Here is an 8,429-nt window from a genome sequence, read left to right as displayed (position 1 = left end):
TGATTCTGTACATTAGCTTTTCATAAAATAGGACCCCTGTGTTTTGAAATTCTTACAGTGTGCAGACACCAGCATCATCACAACACAGCCTACAGCCCTTGTACCAGGGTGAGACTCTGTGTGAGTTTCTAACAGCAGTTGAGGCAAGAAGAGAACAGTACCTTTGTCTGCCATCCATAGCAACCATTCCATTTCCCCCTTCCACAACACATTACTGCTAGCTGTCATCCATATTTGTAATGTCCTTTTGCATATAAAATTCAGAGGCAGCAGTTTCTTGCCAGATCATACTGTTTGTGTTTATATAGATGATTTTACAGCAGTCCGGGTCATAGGTTTATGCTCCCAATCAACTAAATCCTTTTGGAGTAAGGCTTTGAAGCCATCACACAGGCCTGCACAGTAAGCCACAGTCACAGTCAGGGACTGCCTGTCTTCCATCTAGTGCTCCATCTTTTAACACAGGGGAGCTGGGCTTAAATAGTGAAAGTATCCATACAGTCGGCATTAATTATCTAAACCATTTTGTGAGTTTGGACTGCATCAATACTAAGTCAAAAGTCTCTATATCTTTTTACTAAATCAATATGTTTCCTTTATGCTGCTTCAGGAATTAGGACACCAGCAGCCAGCAGAATAGAGAAGAAACCAGTGGAGTACATTCCTATTATTCTCTAGAGTTTAGGTGTCTGGGCCTCAGGGAATACTCTTGCTGAAATAATAATTAACAATTTAACTGTGAAAAAATATGTACTTGACCAAGAGGCACAAAAGAAAGTTTCACAGGAGCAATCGTGTAAAAGGAGCAAAGTATCCTTCCCTGCAAGGCATTATAGCCCAGTGCAATACACGAGAATATCTTCAGGAGAAGATAAATGTCTTGGCATACGTACCTCTGCTGTATAAACTGTCTCATCCTGCTGCTTTGTGTTGGTCTATCGGATGCAAACATGCAGCCCACATGGTTTTCTGCCCTTTCAAAATATTTCTGATGATAGCTGGTCTGAAATGCCATCTCTGGCATCTGTGTCAGAAACATTCAGGCGTGAGAAATTCACCAAAACTTTCATTAGAGACCTACGTTCCTTATTGGAACTGATGCTAAATCTGTGAAAGAGCATATTTCTGAATGACTCAGATAGTTTTGATTGTATTATTGTACTTGAAATAGGCAAAGATGCTAGAAAATGCTATGCAAAATATTCTGTCCCATCTAGAGAGTAAGCTCAATATAGTTTTTGGTTGTTTTTTTCATTTCTGTGTCTTAAATTGTTTTTATTTTAATTCCTTCATTCTCAAGTTAACACCAGGCTTATTATTAAGTTAATGTTTTGTGCAATAAATCTTCTTTCCAGAGGACAAAAGTAAGAAATTCTTTTGGATAGGAATTAATGAAACGTCTCAAGAAATTTTGGGTTTTCTTTTATTTACTTCTAAGTGAGACAAACCACTTGTGATTCACTGCCCCGGATATCAGTCCTTCCTAACACATTTGCAGTTGTTCATTTGTGCAAGAAGACCTTGATCAGGCAAAACTCCCACTGGTTTCAATGAAAAAGCTTCTACAAAAGCATATAGAAATGTGAATTTAATTGTCTCCAGGTATTACATCATATGCAGATTCCTACCCTGCTGTTTTTAGGATTTTTATTATTAGAAATGGAGTGAGAGATAGATTTAGAAGCTGCTTCAACCTAGAATTTTCATACGTTGTGTATTAGAAGATTCCGTGTTGTTCATGATGCCCTAATTACTTTTAAAAGTAATTAATGAACTGTTATAGCGCCAGTATAAGGTTATGAAACAGCAGCTTTTTGCCACTGTGGAATTTTCAGTGGTGTTTCCATGCTTTTCTAGATGAGAAAAGATGAGTGAAGGCGAGTACAAAAATTTGTTTCTGTTCCTCTGAACAGCAGGCTGCAGTGATGGATTTATTCTACCATTTAAGTAGGGTTTGAGTATTTTCCATGCATGGCTGGAATCTAGCAAAGGAAGAGGGCTTGTGTGTCTGGCCCATTTGAGAGACGACACGTGAAGATCTCTGTCTCTGTGCAGGAAGACGAGAACAGGCATGCTGGAAGCTTACACAGGAAAACAATATCAAGGATTTTGGTGTAAAGTTGCAAAGCGATAGGCTTAATGGGTGCAGGTACTGACAGGAACCCAGGGACCGGCACTAAAAAAGAACATGAGTACTCCCTCTGTAATGACTGGAATAGGGTACACCTCCAGGGGACATCTGCTTCAGATGTTTGTCTCTAAAAGGTGTTTTCATTCAACAGGCAAGAGCACCTCAGAGGCTTGTTTCTTTCTGAAAATCATTTTCAATTGAAAAGGTCAGTTTCCCAAAGCACTGTAAAATCTACTTAAATTACCTAAAAATTAGTTCCTTTTGTGAAATATTAAATAATGACCTGAAGTTAAATAATGAACCAATTGATCCAGCTCAATTGAGCAAAAAACTTCTCGAATAGAGCCACAAGAAAAATAAAATATTTCCTCTTTATATGTGTATTTCAGGAATCATATCTGACCATGAGTGTATCAACAGTTTAATTCCAGTGACAATGCTAAGAAGCAATTTAAAAATATCTTTCAGGAAGAGAAGTAAACTCTATACACAGGGCATGAAAGCTCCTTATCTTGGAGGCTGTCTGGTGGATAGGTGGTGCTTGTCCTTCTTAAATGTTGCTTATCTACAAATCCTACGATCATATTTCCTCTAGTGCTGCAAGCCCTGCCATTGATTATCCTTGGATGTAGGCAGCATAAGTGGCTTTTTTCAGCAGGTGATAGCACATTGTGCAAATTTAGCATATAACTTTTGAAAGAAAAATATTGTGATTTAGAAAAATTTCTATTAAAGATATTCAGAACCCTATATTATATTTGTATCAGGAAAGCATTTTTGTCACAATTTTGAAAACAGGAAAAATATTTTCTTTGTCTCTTCAGCTTCTAAAACCTTCCAGTCACAGACAATTTCTTTGGCGTACCTGGTATGTTTCCAATGTGTCTTTCTCAATGGATGCAGTTTGAGCTAAGGCTGCTGGAAGTGTACTCAGGTCAGTTTTAGGTTTGGTGATAAATCCTCTACACCAAGCATTGTTAACCCAGGTATGGCAGCTCGGGACTCAGCAGTTCATCTAAACTGCTCTCTTTGGCTTAGATGTCACAAGTCAGGCACTTAACACCAAAGAATTTAGCCAAAAATACTATTGCAACATGCTGTAAAAACTGTTATGAAAAGTAATAATATAATACATTTCACAGGAGGATTAAAAAAAAAAAAAAGTAAAATAGGGTGTTAGGTAAATCATATAACCCTGACTGCTGTTTTCAAGACAAACATGCAAATCTGTAGGAACTGAGAATTTAGTTCATGTCTCTTAATGCATTTTTATCAAATTTACAATGAGGGAAAACGATCTGCTGGAGAGCTGGAGAAAAGACACAAGGAAAAGGTTAATTTTCATGTTATACCCATCTTTAAGAGACAATCATTAACAGAAAAACTGCTCTAAGAGAGCATCTCAAGTACTTCGTGGCATCGTACCCTGTCTCTGATAGGTGGGCACTAGCACATGTTTAGGGAAGAGTTTAAAAGCAAGGCAAATATCAGATAGGCTTTTTTACTCCCAGCATAAGGTATTCAGCAATTCAAAGATTTTGAGAGCTAGCTGAAAGCTTATTTGGACCATGATATTTAACAAACCCCACTACAGACAGAAGGATGTTCTGCTCAATTAATCTTCTTCAACCTTTTACTGCAGACTCTCCAAGCACCTAACTGACAAAAATTTAAACCATTACAGAAAGAGTAGGAATACATAAGGGAGGAGAGTGTTGGAAATGGAAAAATGGTAAATCCAGTCACAGGATATTTTCCCAGCAGCTAGTGAAAACAAGGAGAGAAAGAGATTTTGGGGCTTGATGAAGAATGGGCTGACTGTGATCGTGCAGACAAAGAACTTGACTCTGCATCTGGGGGTGTTCTCCTTGCCTATGCTTAGGAGTACTTGGGGCTTGTAGAATATAAAAAACTAGTTTTGTATCTGCAACACTGAATAAAAACCTGCTTACAAGGGATCAAGCTGACTGTTTTGTTCACTGTTGTAGTAAAGCACAGGAAAATCCTTACATGGAAGTCCTCTACAAGACGGCACAGCAGCCAAGGTGATGCTTCACGTGGACCCAATCTGCAAGTCAAAAGTAACCTGTGAGGTTTACTGTACTTTAGGCTATGTGAGCAGATAGTGAGCTGTAGGGAAAGGAAGGGAAAAGAAAAAGAGGTTTGAGAAACAGCTGGACTGAGGAGATAAAGATACAGAATAGAGTGATTTTTCTGACTTGGCCGTAAGATCCACGGTTTTGCCTAATCTCTCTTTTTAAATATTCCTACCTTTTTCCTTCCCAAAATTTGCAGTCAGATGGCAGTTTTCTCATTATTTGCAGTCAGTTAGCATTTCTATCTTTAAGTAAAAGTCATTTACTTACAAGTACAATCTTTTTATGTGTATTTATTTTAACTTTGCTTTATGATTGTTTCTTTCAGCAGGCCCTTATATTTACACAGTGAGAAAGAATTGTTTCATGTTTATTTTCTCCATGATGTAGATTATCATAGGGCTGTTATAAATTAATCAGATATTCACCTTTCTTCAGAGCCAAGAGTCTTATCTCTCTACTTAATTTTTCCTCACATATGAAACTATTCTGTATGTTAAAACTCTCTTGCTACCATGTACTCCATACCCTCCTTCAGATGGGCTACCTGAGTCATTCAAAATGTAGACTCAGAATGAAAGCTTACAGTGGCATAACAACCTTTTCCAATTCATTCTGCATTCCTTTCTCATTAATTGTTAACTCTCTCTTTCTGTTTGTTTTGGTTTAGTTTTGGTTTTAACAGTATGGAACATTAACCTAAGGCTTTTCATGAACTGTTCCAAATAAATCACATTTCCAAGATGTGACAGTTAATTTAAAGGTTTGTTTAGATTTTCTTCTGAGTATATTACTCCACACTCATCAAAATGACCCTCACCTGCCATTTTATTATCAGCCACTAGTCCTCTTGAGTTCCTTTCACAAATCCTCTCAAGTTGAGCAGACAAATCCTTAACGTCTCTGAATATTGATCACCAACTTTTCTGCCTCTCAGTGGGTTATAATCCCAATGTTGACCTTTCCCTCTTACACTACTGGACCATGTGGTCTAGTGTCTTTCATTCATATATTTGGCTGACTCAAGCAGACGTAATATTTATGAGGTTTAAAATGAGGAAGCCAAGGTACCAAAAACAGCCTATGCACAGAGCAAGGAATGGGCAATTTTCCTTTTCCTAAGATACCTTTTGCTGTCTCCATTGTGCTGCTCACTGCTGCAGCCAGAATGAAGTTACACAATGTGGCTGAGCCAATCCAGCTGCTCAGGGATGCTCAGACAAGACATCTTCCTCCCACATCTCTCTTCCCACATTCTTGGCCTTACCGTCCTGTTTCTCTCCTCACATACCAGGCCTGCCAAAAGCCTGATACCTCAATAAGCAATTTAACTACCTAGCCCACAAAAACCTGTTTATTTGCTCTCCTGTGTCAAGTCAATTTTCTATCCATTTAAAAGCTGAATGGTGTGAGCACAAAGCCTGTTAGAAAACTAGATTTGGCACAAGAAAAGGGTCAGAAGTCTGTGGCTGGCAAAAGTAGTAAGACCTCCCCACTTCTAAGGACAGCAAGGACAATTAGATGAGATGAAGTCCTTTCTTGCAAACCCACTCTTAGAATATGTTTATATGCCAAGCTACCCTACCACTCAGCCCAAGGAGGTCTTGCTCCCTCCCCCTATTTCCAAGTTCTCCTTTGTTTCCCCTCTTTTTTCCTCTTAGTATTCCTACCTTGCATCAGCTCTGGAAATCACACTCTGACTGAACTTTTCTGATCCCGAGGTAAGCCGACTCATCTCAGCAATCAGCCAAAATAGAATAAACAAACTTTTTTGCTAGGTTAGAATTTGAATAGATTACATCACCTTACAAGGAGATCAGATGAGATCCTGGAGGCTGTTTAAGATAAGCACTGGAGCTGAGTGGTGGGTAAGAGAGGTGAGAAAGGGCAGGAGGGAGCACTAGCACACCCATTCCTTATTGCATTTAAGAAGTTAATTTGAAACTACACCCATAGACTGAAATGATTAAAGCTGGATTCTAAACCTGAGTTAAAGGTGGAGTTTCAAGCATTTCTATGCTGCAGTATTTTTGCAGACAGGAACAGAACACTCAGAATGAGCTCCTTTGGAAGATGACAGGTGATACTCTAGTGCTTACAATTCCCTTCTCCTTTAAATATAAGAGTGAATTGTTGACGTCTTTCTGAAGAGCTCAAGATCCATACATATGTATTTTTTTTCAAAAAATGAGTCCTGCAAAACAGACTGCCTGCAATTCATTCATTACTTCTCCTAGAGAGAACATAATGTGACAGAGAACAATTAGGTGAGCTTGTGGGTGAAAAATGTGATGTTACCAGCTAGTCACCTTTTTGGTTTTTGCATGCAGAAAGTATGATTAGAAGGTGATCATACTCAAAACTTGAGTGGTGGTTGCTTTTTATGTCCACGTGGCATGCTGAGAAGTGCCAGGGCCTTGGTCTGGAATGTTAGTACAATATTCCTGGAAGATCAGAGCTGCAGTTTAAAGAAAACTAAAGACATGTACATACAGATACAGATAATTTGAGGCACTTTGGAAGTTTAAGGACAAGCTAACTGAACTGTTGTGTCAACACTGCCTACAAAATTAACCTGTCTCTCTGCAAAGTTTTGATATTTCTACTCCATTCAGAGACTAGTTTATACGCTGGAGAAAGGAAATTCAAGTCCCTTCTTTTACTAAGAGCAATATCCATGTATTTTTATGTGGTTTTGTAAGTTTTTCTATGAACTAAGTAAGTCTTTTTTCCCCCTATGCTACTTTTCTTTGGGTTCTACAGATTAATTGAATATCGGAGGAAACTGCACCTATTCACTCCTTTATGGTATACCAAATATCCTTTGCTCTTGATTTTAGGAAATTCTTAAGACCCTCTCCTTCATTATTCTGTAAGACTTTATCATACACTCACGTACTCTCTCCCTGGTTTTGGCTAGCCTAATTGTGAACGTGCATAGACTCTCTTTTCCTTCAGTTGAGGGGAAAATATCTGCTTATTACACTGGAGTCTTTTCTACAATTCTTTGCATAGCTTCATGAATGTAACAAATATTTTGATTCACTTGTGTAGAGGGACCCACATTACATATATTTGGTTAAACTTTATTTTGCATTTGCTAGAGGAAGAGGAACAATTTCCACGGTATTTTAATTTTTGAATAAATTAAAATTGTGAGATGACTATTCAGAAGTAATAAAAACAGGTACAAATATCTCTGAGTTCCCATTTATTTTCATAATTAAAATTGAATATTATTTTGTAGATAAAGCTATTTCATTTTAGCTTGCCAATATAAATAGTTATTTGAATATTAATTATTCTCTTGGAAGTTCTACACTGATTTGATTTTTATGCCAAATATGCCTTGAACACCTCTTAGGGACCAAAAAATTTTCCCAGTCATTTAGATACAAGAAAATCCCCTCTTTGTGCCATATATAGGCTGATTCAAAGCAAAAGGAAAGACTCCTATGGACTTAATGTGTGCTTATGTTCATAATACCGAAATTAGACTATTTCAAACCTACCCTGGTAGCAGGATAAGAAATCTGAAAGTTGTTTAATTTCGGGTTCCCTATTTTTTGTGTTATTTGAATGAATACACAAACAAGGCTTTCAGGAGGCTCCGGTCCCTCTCTTTGTAGTTACAGTTCAGAGAATTCAGAGGCGTGGGACTGAACTGAAAATATGTGGGGTATTCCTAGAGTTGCCAGTAATGGGTAAACCATGGAACGAGCCTTTGTTTTTTTTTTTTCTTCAGGAAAATTAAATTCTTGAACAAGGGAGGAAAGGGGAAATTTAGAAAAAGCCTTTTTTTCAGATAAGCCCTTACTCTGGTAGGCTCCTATTTAATCATCACCCCTCGTTGATAAAACAATTCCCTATTGTGCTGCACCTTTGGGCAGCCACATAAAGAACCTGCCCTGTGAGGAGAAAAAAAAAAAAGGAATTATTTACATCTAATATGTAAATATGTACCTGTTAAATTACTGCAAAATGTAGAGGGCTGGGGTGTGCTAGGGCTGTGCATGGGACTTCCCACCTGCCCTGGGACCTTCACCTGCTGGTATCGGCCTTTTGGACACAATGGGTTCTCTTTCGCTTCTGCTCTAAACTGAAGGAGGGAAAAAAAAGAAAGTTTTTTTTCTTCTGAAGCTTTACTCCAAATCTCTTATACCCAGGGGGTTCCAGTGAACAGGAACCATGGTGTGTGTTCA

Source organism: Aphelocoma coerulescens, chromosome 1A (genome assembly GCF_041296385.1).
Source record: "Aphelocoma coerulescens isolate FSJ_1873_10779 chromosome 1A, UR_Acoe_1.0, whole genome shotgun sequence".
Taxonomy (NCBI): domain Eukaryota; kingdom Metazoa; phylum Chordata; class Aves; order Passeriformes; family Corvidae; genus Aphelocoma; species Aphelocoma coerulescens.
Note: the sequence above shows the minus strand (reverse complement) of the source record.